Source organism: Entelurus aequoreus, linkage group LG19 (assembly GCF_033978785.1).
Source record: "Entelurus aequoreus isolate RoL-2023_Sb linkage group LG19, RoL_Eaeq_v1.1, whole genome shotgun sequence".
NCBI classification, from domain to species: Eukaryota; Metazoa; Chordata; class Actinopteri; order Syngnathiformes; family Syngnathidae; genus Entelurus; species Entelurus aequoreus.
Window position 1 is genome coordinate 31,928,606 of NC_084749.1, and position 12,393 is coordinate 31,940,998.

The 12,393-nt window shown below is 39.8% G+C and overlaps 1 protein-coding gene across 3 annotated transcripts in view; it reads right to left on the reverse strand.

Annotated features, from left to right (window-relative positions):
- The window catches only part of pde4ba (phosphodiesterase 4B, cAMP-specific a), a 444,992-nt gene that overhangs the window by 338,285 nt on the left and 94,314 nt on the right, over positions 1-12,393 (reverse strand). The gene's annotated exons all lie outside the window — the stretch shown is intronic.

The window sequence follows — 12,393 nt, forward strand, 5'->3', positions numbered from 1 at the left end:
CACCTGTCCTGGCTCAGCCCACGGCCTTTGGTTTAGAACCTGGGAAAGTTTGGAAAAGTCGATACATTTAAGTCAAAAACTGTTTTCACCGCCAGTCTCTCAACCCCACATTTGTCCAATCAGTTTCACCTGTGCTCTCGTCACAGGTGCTGAAAATGACACGTAATGTAAATGACGGTTTCTAATTAAAAAAATAAAAAATTTAACTTAATAATATATGCAGTTCTATAGAAATATAAATAACACAAAAATGGCTACCAAAACCATAATGACCAACACCAAAGTGCAGTAGCGCAGCAGGCCCAAGTATTCATCAAACACCACCACAATGACCAACACCAAAGTGCAGTAGCGCAGTAGGCCCAAGCATTCATCAAGCAACAAATAATTAATGTATTTTAATAATATATGCTGAACTACAGAAATATAAGTATGGCTACCACAAGCTAATATAGACACTTACATCATGTGTTGCCTTCATTATAACACTTATATAATAAGGCTTTTAATTTTTTGCGTCTCTAGACATAAATGTTTTTGTAGTTTTGGTCCAATATGGATCTTTCAACATGTTGGGTTGCTGACCCCTGATTTAAGTGAACAAAGACAAATATCAAATTTTTCTACCTCAAAAAAACAGTTAGTGAGGTTCTTGCGCTGCATGGCGTAGCACCAAGAGGACATATCACACTTGATTAAAGAGAGAAAGTAAAAATCATGACAAAATTTCAATAGGTGAAACAGTGAAAGGGTCATTACTTTTGCAAAAGAAGCGCTACACCTCCAGGGCGAGGCGCCATGTCCAATTTCCAGCAGGTCGACAGCGGGGCTCAGCCGGCAAGAGGTCGTGTCTGACAGCTACGTGTCCCGACAAGCCTAGATCACGTCTCCCATGTAGAAATATCCTCCCAACACTTTTAGTAAAATATTTATCAGAATCTTTGCCTATTTGAAGAGAGTTTTCAAATTACACTTCAGTGCAATGAATTCGGAAACTCAAAGCTTCCGAACGTACAAACCTACTGAGACTGCGAACATTGGGCCCCATTCAGCAATAAGTTCCTAACTTTTCCTGTTATCTTTCTTCTTAAGTGATTTCCTAAGAGGAGTCCATTCAAATTCATGACGTGTTCTTAAACAACCAAATTGTTCCCACCTGCTGTTCTTCAGTTGCTGAATGCCAAATGGTTAGCACGTGCATGTCTACCATAAATTGCATATAAACACGCCCTTATTTGTGAAGTGAAGTGAATTATATTTATAATGCGCTTTTCTCGAAGTCACTCAAAGCGCATTACATAGTGAACCCCATTATCTAAGTTACATTTAAACCAGTGTGGTTGGCAATGAAAGTGACTCTGGCGGAAGCGGGGATCGAACATGAAACCCTCAAGTTGCTAGTACGGCCGCTCTACCAACCGAGCCACGCCATCCAATGGTATAGTCCAGAGGTGTCCAATATGCATATGTAAACACCCTTAATTCCGTAATTCGCATAGGTAAACGCCCTTATTTCCCCATATAAGGGCACAATTCCGGCGGAAAAGCTGAACATCAATCACACGGAGAAAACCCAAACAGATTACAGAAGAGAAATTCTTATTATCCCGCGGGGGAAATACATAATGTCAAAACGTAAGTTTAAGAAAGGGGGGACTGCTGACGTAGCCTAAAGCGTTCAAATAAATATTCGTCACTTCGGGCAAATAGGTCTACATGGTGGTGAAATATGTGCTCCCTCCCCAGGGCATGATCTGCGGCATCTTGCAGTGTGTGTGTGTGTGTGCGTGTGTGTGTGTGTGTGTGTGCGTGCGTGTGTGTGTGTGTGTGTGTGTGTGTGTGTGTGTGTGTGTGTGTGTGTGTGTGTGTGTGTGTGTGTGTGTGTGTGTGTGTGTGTGTGTGTGTGTGTGTGTGTGTGTGTGTAATTTAACATTAGACAATAGAAGTAAGGGAACTTGTCACACTTAAGAACAAATAGGCCACCCTAAGAGTGCTCTGGAGCACTCAGAGATTTTGTTCTTATCTATGAACAAATCCCAGCTAAGAAAACATTGGTGAATGCAAAAAAACCTCCTTAAAAACTTCGTAAGTGGGCCTAAGAACAAAATGTGTTCTTAAGAACGGTTGCTGAATGGGGCCCATTGTGCCTTTAGGTTATTGTTCAGTAGTAGCGGGTGTTTTAAACTGTGTTAAACAATTAGAAATAAACAATGCTAGTGCTACACACAATTGTAAGACAGAATCGATGTCTATCATTTGTGTTTTTTCATCTGTTTTGGGAAATCAAAGGAGACAGAGGCACAAATGGTCTTTATAAGAATATTTTAGTCGTCTGCTTTTGCCATTTCACGCAGGTGCACGGTGTGGCAGCTCTCGTCGAGATTCTGTCACAGCTGACTACATTTCCGACAAGCTTGTCTTAGGAGCAGCCGGGAGATGACGATGCCAGGCGAGATGTGAAAAGCAGCCCAGATTTAAAAATGAGCTAGTCTGCTTTAAAATCATGCTTGAAACAGGCTTAATTCGCACAGCGTACGCCCATCTTCAGCTACCTTCTCTTAAAAATACATCAAGAGAAGGAGAAGGGATTTGTGCATATTTCAAAAGACGAGGTATGTGTAAATATAAATGTCTTGACGCTTCCTGGTCATTTGTAATTGGACGACGCAGAGCTTACGATACATTTAAGGAACAGGGATTTGGTTGGAAATCGTACAAAAAGTTTGGCATTATTGTTAAAAACTTTTATAACTGCAACATTTTCAAGCATGACAAGTGTCAACACACCTGTGTGAGCTCCATGCAGATACACAAACCCTACAGCAGAGTTGTGTTGTGACACACTCCATGCTCCCTGGAGCATTTTTACAAAAGGATTGAAAATAGAAAAAGATAAGGAAATTGTTTTTTGTTTGTTTTAGTATGTTTTTTGTTTGAGGACAAACATGACACAAACCTTCCCAATTGCAAGAAAGCCCACTGTTTAATATGTTTCTGTGTATGCTAGGTATGTATGTGTATGTATTTGGTGAACATCGTTTTGTCCTACTAATTTCGGCAGTTCTTGAACTCACCGTAGTGTGGACTGTGACGCAACAGTTTGTTTACATGTAAAATCTTCCACTCCTTCTTTGTCTCATTTTGTCCACCAAACCTTTTATACTGTGCGTGAATGCACAAAGGTGTGCTTTGTTGATGTTATTGACTTGTTGGAGTGCTAATCAGGCTATTTAAGCTAGCTGTATGTACATATTGCATCATTATGCCTCATTTGTAGGTATATTTGAGCTCATTTAATTTCCTTTATTATTATACTCTTTGTATATAATTTATATTTGCATGTCTCATGGCACATTATCTGTATATAATATAGGCTGCATTTCAGATAGTTGTTTCTGAGCCATGTTGTTCCAGACCACAGCAAATGTTACATAGCTTGCCAAAGTTTGTAATAACTCCATTAGAAGAAGACAACCTCCCGTTTCCTTTAACTTGGACACACATCTATACCTCTGGCCATTCTAAGACAGTAATTTCCAGGAGTTATCTCACCTTCTGAGTAGCCTCTGATTTACTAATGGTTTCTAATGTTGTAAAAATGTGTAGAATAAATATTACATTTCAACATTTCTGTCAACGAACATTTGTTTCAGCCTGCGACACATAGTAATTTTGATAGTAGGCTGTTATAGCTAATTTAGACACTTACATCATGTGTTGCCTTCATTATAAGACTTATGTACAGCTTTTAATTTTTTGCGGCTCCTGACAGATTAGTTTTTTGTAATTTTGGTCCAATATGGCTCTTTCAAAGTTTTGGGTAGCCGACCCCTGACCTATACGAACGACATGCCAAGAAAATCTCTGCTTTGTCCCGAAACTTGCAATAATTTTAAAGCAGTAGGGAGGGTCGTTTTTAAAGCATAGTGTATTGCTTCTTTACGAAACCACAACATATAACTCAGATCTGAAAGCTAATTTTTCATGAAGTTGTTGCATTACAATACTGTACTCAGAGACAGTTATGTAAAAATATGGTGAGTGGAACACACATTCATATTGCTCTCTGAGGGCAGCCATTATTTTTTGTTTGACTTCCATGTTATACAGATTTGACATTTAGCTCCAGGTACTGTTGGCATTTTGAGTCACATGGTATTCAGGTATAGGTTTGGCATGGTATGACAAGTGGGTTCAGATCAGGGGATGTCGTTATGGTTTGTGAAGCCTGTTGAGGTACTTTTGGTTAAGTGCTATACAAATAAAGTGTGATTGATTGACAAGCCATGAGATGATTACTACTACTGAATTAACTGTTCAATGAATTATTTACATACACATATTTTATATAGATTGTACTTACTGAGGGGACGTATAGCCACACAAGAAGTGGCCAAGGGTACTTCAGCTTTGTTTGACTAAGAAGCTGTTTAAATAGACGTGCAACAACCAACAATACATTTTTAAACAACTCACCACCAAGAACAGTATTTTTACTTACAAACAAAAGTATTATTTTTTTCATACACTAAAAAAAAAAATCTGTAGACTTAACAGTAAAAAAACTGGCAATTCCGTCACCAGACGTATTTAAATAAACAGTGTTTGTTTTACAACATATCACGGTATATGGAAAAACATTTACAATTAATGTCAAATAAACTGCGTTATAAATGTACTTTCTGTATGATTACAATCAGTTTTATTGACAAAATTTTTAGGTAAAAATCACTGCATTTGCACATTTCCTGATCATATACAGGGCAGAACCTAATAAATGCCTAACTCAAGTAAACATACCTGTTTTAGTGCACTGCGCTTTATCCTGAGTATACTGGACAAACACTTGGTAGAAACCAGATGAGGCAATGGTGTAGGGTTGTCCCGATACCAATAATTTAGTACCGGTACCGGTACCAAAATGTATATCGATAGTTTTCCAAATAAAGGGAACTAAGAAAAATGTCAATATTGGCTTTATTTCAACAGAATATCTTACACTACATGAAACACTCACAGTCAAAGAACAATTTTACAAGGTTAAAATATATATTAAAATGCATTGAAATGGCATCGACCCTGAAGGGAACGTCTTCCTTGTGTTCCTCGACTACAGTCTGCACCGGACCGAACATCAGGACAGGTGTAACGACTGCATTATTACCTGTCACTTTTAATAACTCCTTGTACAGATCTGAATGCTTATTATTTAAATGTTTACCTAAGTTTGAAGTACAGGTGGTAATGCTAATCGCCACAATTGGCGAGGCGTGTTTTAAAGCAGCTGTTGCGAGAGTAGTGTATGTGTGTGTGTGTGCTCCTTTAAGAATGGCAGTAAGTGGGATGAGTGACGTGAGTAAGTGAGTGGGCAAGTTAGGAGAGGTAGCGCTATCAAGTGCAGGAGTGTCAATAGCATGATGGATGTCCGGTTGTGCCGTGTGGAAATTATAAATAAAGTGACCAAGTTGTAACTCATCGACGGCCTTGTCATTCCGACCAAAGAGCGGAGCTTTACGGACCCATTGTGAAGTAAAAGGTCTCCCCCGCATCTCCTCGACCAAGGTCTGGGAGCCGACAAGCAGGAAAGGTGTAAAACAGTACTTGCTTCCCTGTTTAAAAAGTGTCACCTTTATCGTTAGTTTTGAATCCCAAATACCTCCATATTGCACTTCACGCACCCTCTTTATTAACCAGTAGAATTGTAGTTTTTTGCCATTCTTCCTTTCCAAGATGTTATAACTTGTATGCACTTTGTGTGTGCGTTTTGACACACTCAACATCACGAGCCTCGGCTCTGTAGTCACCGCCGCAAACCGGCACTCAGATGAAAGAGCGGTACTGGTACTTTTCAAAGGTGGTATAGTACCAATTTCAGTTGATTAGTACCGCAATACTTTATTAGTACCGGTATACCGTACAACCCTACAATGGTGTATATTTCCTATCTTTATACACTATATTGCCAAAAGTATTTGACCACCTGCCTTGACTCACATATGAACTTGAAGTGCCATCCCATTCCTAACCAATAGGGTTCAATATGATGTCGGTCCATCTTTTGCAGCTATTACAGCTTCAACTCTTCTGGGAAGGCTGTCCACAAGGTTGCAGAGTGTGTTTATAGGAATTTTCGACCATTCTTCCAAAAGCGCATTGGTGAGGTCACACACTGATGTTGGTCGAGAAGGCCTGGCTCTCAGTCTCTGTTCTAATTCATCCCAAAGGTGTTCTATCGGGTTCAGGACAGTCAAGGTCATCCACTTCAGACTCTGTCATCCATGTCTTTATGGACCTTGTCATGTTGGAAGAGAAAGGGCCCTGCTCCAACCTGTTCCCACAAGGTTGGGAGCATGGAATTGTCCAAAAGGCTTTGGTATCCTGGAGCATTCAAAGTTCCTTTCACTGGAACTGAGGGGCCAAGCCCAGCTCCTGGAAAACCACACCATAATTCTGATCATTTGGATGGGTGGCCAAATACTTTTGGCAATATAGTGTATATATGTATAAATACAGAAATATCATACAGAGAGGCGCTGTAGTACTTCATGAAGAGGGGGGTCGTACGTTAACTAACAAGTGCTTGTTGCTACCTCTCTTTTCAGATAGGAAGACAGCGTTTATTGCTTTTTCTTCGCAACAAGTCATATGCAAGTCAACCCGTCAAATAAGGCAGCCAATATGGAGGTTTATACATCAAAGCACAAAAACGTCTCCAAACGACTTTCAGACTAGACCGAAGGGGAACATAACAAAAGGATAGGTGCATGTACTTCAAATAGAAATAAAAGGTAAGACCACAAATGGGAGTCAATTTTACAAAAGTAAATACATGGGACTAAGAAGTATTTAATAAAAACAATTCTGAAACTAAATTACTTTCTTCTTTTTCTTATCCTCTTATTTAACAACATGTTGTATTGACACGGATTAGTCAAATTAATTTAAAGTAAAAAAACAACAACTCCATAGGCATTCGGGCCTCACCTGGCATGAAGGTGACCGCACGTCACTGCTACAATATACTATTGTCAAAACGGTTTTCTTCCCTCCTTTGGTATTGCAAAGACATCTTCTACTATTTTCCCCACTCAGCAAGCAGACTCTCTTGCTGTCTTCAAGGGCACTTTATCATGAGCCCAGCTGTTAACGGGCTGGACTGGACCAGTTAATGACCGTTATGGGTGTTGTCATAAGTTAAGATCATATTATGTGCACTTATGCGCAAATATAATGGCAAAGGACACGAGTGATGTTTTTTTCCTAAATTAAAGAGGTAATCATTATGATCTTTTCTACATTCAAAACACTTCCTTGTGGTCTGCATAACATGCAATGGTGGTGCTTTGGTGAAAAATGTGCATAGATCAGGGGTGTCAAACGTACGGCCCGAGGGCCGGATCAGGCCCACGAACAGGTTTTATCCGGCCCGTGGGATGAACTTGCTAAGTATAAAAATGAGCCGAAATTTTTGAATGAAAGAAACTGCTGTTCTAAATGTGTTCACTAGATGTCGCAATAGCAATTCTTTGTATCCATGTAGATGATGCTACATATGTAAAAAAAATAAACCACAGTGCACCAGTTGCGGAAAAGGAGCAAACTACATCAATAACATACTGTAATTTAATTTTGATATTATTTTTTTATCTTGATAGATTGAAAATCAACCAATGAGTTGACTGATGAACATTATCACATAATTTATTCAGAAAGTATAAATAACGACAAATAAAGATTGAATACTATTAGCCGCAACATGTAAATGTAAAAAAAAAAAACAACATCATGATTTGTACATTTTCAGAAAGTGCTTGTTCTATTTTTAAACTAAGAAAACAATCTGAAGTTGTCTTTATTTTTAAGTTATCGTGCCGTGATTTTACCAGTCCGGCCCACTTGGGAGTAGATTTTTCTCCATGTGGCACCCGATCTAAAATGAGTTTGACACCCCTGGCATAGATTATGTTTTACAGACCATCCTCAAGCCGCTTTCTGACTTTCTCTCCAGAATGTGCCGTTTTGTGGGCGGTCTTATTTACGTGCTGCAGCCCTCCTTCATGCCAAGACCCCTTCGACCGCGACTATGGTGCCAGAATAGTGCCAAAATGTTCACATGTAAAAATCACACTGCGCGTGCGCAGACTCATTTTATGACTCATTGTGTGGCTTTTCTGTGCACACGTGCAGCGTTTTTTTTGCGCTTTTATGATATTCCACCCTGTCTCCTGGTCAGGCTCCTCATCCTCGCCCATTTATCGCTTAGTGGATGATGTGCATCCTCAATTTTCGCACAAATCTTCCCGCCTTGCTCCGCCCCGGATTGGCTTCAAGTACTCTGATGATTAACTTGTGTGGTGACTGTATTATGCTGATAGTATATATTTGTACCATGAATTGATTAACGTGGACCCCGACTTAACCAAGTTGAAAAACTTATTTGGGTGTTACCATTTAGTGGTCAATTGTACGGAATATGTACTGTACTGTGTAATCTACTAATACAAGTTTCAATCAAACTTGGAGACAGTAGGCGTTTAAAGTGACCAATCAGAAAGGAGGGGAGTTTCTGGTCCGTGTATTCAATGTCTGCTCCTAAGTGCTAAAAAAAAATGTGGAACGTTACGCACATAAAGAAAGAGAAAGACACATTGCAAGCCTAAAATAACACCGTGCACACGCAAAGTGTGCTTTTCATATGCAACAATTTTGGCACTGTTCCGACGCCATATGCGACTTCTCCCTATCAGCCATATTGTAGTTTCTAATGCTTCCATATGGAATCTACTGACAGATTAAGTTGGAACTACTGTATACTAATGCTGTCCCGATACCAATATGATGGTACCGGTACCAAAATTATTTTGATACTTGTCGGCACGTTTCTAAATAAAGGGGACTACAAAAAATTGCATTATTGGCTTTATTTTAACAAAAAACCTTAGGGCACATTAAACATATGTTTCTTATGGCAAGTTTGTCCTTAAATAAAATAGTGAACATACAAGACAACTTGTCTTTTATTAGTAAGTAAGCAAACAAAGGCTCCTAATTTAGCTGCTGACATATGCAGTAACATATTGTGTCATTTATCATTCTATTATTTTGTCGAAATTATTAAGGACAAGTGATAGAAAATGAATTATTAATCTACTTGTTCATTTACTGTTAATATCTGCTTACTTTCTCTTTTAACATGTTCTATCTACACTTCTGTTAAAATGTAGTAATTAGTTTTGGATGATACCACAAACTTGGGTATCAATCCGATACCAAGTCATTACAGGATCATACATTTGTCATATTCAAAGTCCTCATGTGTCCAGGGACATATTTCCTGAGTTTATAAACATAATATACATGTTTTAAAAACGAAAGAAGATGTTGTGATGCCAAAAAATATAGAAGTAATCATAGTAGTATTGACTAGATACGCTACTGTACTTGGTATCATTACAGTGGATGTTAGGTGTAGATCTACCAATGGCGTTTGTTTACATTTTGACGCTGGTGAGCTACGGTGTGTAGTGAAGCATGTTTAGCTATTCCTCGTTCTGCAAGGATGATACTTGTAAGAAACTTACTTTATTTGTCGCCATGGAGGCGATGATTAGTGATTTAGAAGTAGCTAAAATATTGCCAACTGGGGCTGCACTTTAGCCGCTAGCTCGCTAGCCATGTCCTAAAGCACCTCTTCCTGAGGGCGTTTCAGTGTTATAACATCATCTCTATCGTTAGTTGTTAAGCCAAAATGCGTCTGTTCTCCCTTTTCTGTCTACACACTGTGTCAGCTTGTAAGTACTCCGTGATTGTGCCCTGCCGAACATGCTCACCTGCTCGTAAACCAGCAATGATACGACATGACGAAGACGGGGGCGCGAGCGGTTGGCGGACTGGTACTTTTCAGAGGTGGTATAGTACCGAACATGATTCAATAGTATCGCGGTACTATACTAATACCGGTATACCGTACAACCCTACTGTATACGCTACCGTTTGTTAGAAATGGCAACAGCAGAGGATTTTAGCATGCATGTGCATGTATGAGCCAGTCTGCCACACAACAAGAGGATTGAGGAAAAAGAAGGTACTTATTGGGACAGCATGGCTCAGTTGCTAGAGCCTTGCCAGCAACTTGAGGGTTACAGGCTCGATCCCCGCTTCCACCTTTCTATTCACTGCCATAGTGTCATTGGGCAAGACCTGCTCCCAGTGCCACCCACACTGGTTTAAATGTAGCTTAAAGATGTAGATAATGGGTTTCACTTTGTAAAGCGCTTTGAGTCTCTAGAGAGAAGCGCTATATAAATATAATTCACAATTCACATTGACGACAACTGAATTGAAATGGCGGACTTGCGCAAAGCTCTTCAGGTAAACCTAAAGTTAAAGTTAAAGTACCAATGATTGTCACACACACACTAGGTGTGGCGAAACTAATCTCTGCATTTGACCCATCACCCTTGATCACCCCCTGGGAGGTTAGGGAAGCAGTGAGCAGCAGCGGTGGCCGCGCCCGGGAATATTTTTTGGTGATTTAACCCCCAATTACAACCCTTGATGCTAAGTGCCAAACAGGGAGGTAATGGGTCCTATTTTTATAGTCTTTGGTATGACTCGGCCGGGGTTTGAACTCACAACCTACCGATCTCAGGGCGGACACTCTAACCACTAGGCCACTGAGTATGGCGATATCTGCTGAATTAAGTAAGGCAAAACACCTCATTCAAGTTTCAAATTCCTAACAGATTATTTGGAGCAAGTTTGGAAAAAGGCAAGTGTCTTTTACTACAACTGAATTAAAATGGCAGACTCGCGCAACGCTTTTCAGGTAATCCTCTACCATGTATGATGTTATCTGGCGTTAAAGTTAGTTCTGCATAACAGGATCCATTCATTTCATTTTTCTCTTGTATCTTGCATCCCCAACTCCCCGCAGATCTCTCCTAGCTCAGAAAGAGGCTGTACAGGAAGAGATGAAGCGATAAGCCCACTTAAAGGGGAAGCCATTAGACCCCAAACGCAGTGTTAAAGGCAATGTGCATATGTGAACTCACACACATACAGTACGTAGATGCATATGGATGTCGTAGGTAAAAACCAAACAACCGTGACAAACGAGAAGACAAATCCCAAACAACGGTTGGACGTCTCCTTTGCATCACACAAACAGCACAGCCTGCAGACACAAAGGTGCAGGAACAGATTCATATCTGAACTCATTTCCTCTAACACACAAACACACACACTTCCTCCCTCCCCTTGCAGTGACAAGCCCACTTTATCATATGCTGATTAGTGCTCTGCTTGATGGTCTTCACCTTCGTAAATCTCATTACAAACGAAGCACATCTGTCTTCGTATGCTCCAACACAAGAGGGGTAGTCATTTTATAGAAAAAAGCAAGAGTCACCTTGAAGCTCGGAAGTACGAAATAAGTCGTTTTTTTTACCCCCCTGCATGCCGCTAATCCGCACATTGCATAACCCCGCAAACACTCCAGTCGCTGCAGAAGAATAAGGGAGTGAGGGTGGGCGGGTGGGTGGGGGGGGGAAAAAGGACAAAAATAGCAAATTGGAAAGCGATTCATTCATAAAACCGAGATGTGGGCATCTTGCTGAGGTTGATGTTTTGGAGTGTTATAGAATAAATGGTAACACTTTAGTATGGGGAACATATTCACCATTAATTAGTTGCTTATTAAAGTAACAAATACTTAATTTAGAGTTATTTGGACACTAGGAGATCATATAAGGGTTAGGGTTAGGGTTACTAATAAGCAATAATTCTGAGGTTATTGAGGGAAGACTCTTAGTTAATGGCTTACTGGTTGTACCCCGCCTTCCGCCCGAATGCAGCTGAGATAGGCTCCAGCACCCCCCGTGACCCCAAAAGGGACAAGCGTTAGTAAATGGATGGAAATGGATGGTTGTATAATAAGGCCATGCAGAATAAGGCATTAATAAGTACTTAATAATGACTAATTAAGAGCTAATATGTTACTAATTTGCATGTTAATAAGCAACTAATTACTGGTGAATGTGTTCCCCATACTAAAGTGTTACCAAAAATAATATCAAAATCAAATTAACAGGATGTTGTTTATGTAATTTGCTCAGTTTTTTTTTACATAAGAAGCATAATCTACAAAAATACAAAAAAATGTGGACAGATTTAGAACAGCAGTTTCTTTCATTCAACAATTTCGGCTAATTTTTATACTAAATAATGGTGAGTATGTGTTCCCCCATACTAAAGTGTTACCCAATACATAAGTGGGGATGCATTGTGTTGTTTTGCACTCTATTTATAGAGTTGTGTCTAGAGGCACCAGGCCGCAAATTAAGTTACCCATCCTTAAAATGGGTATACCCGTCTAAATCCGGTCTGAACTGC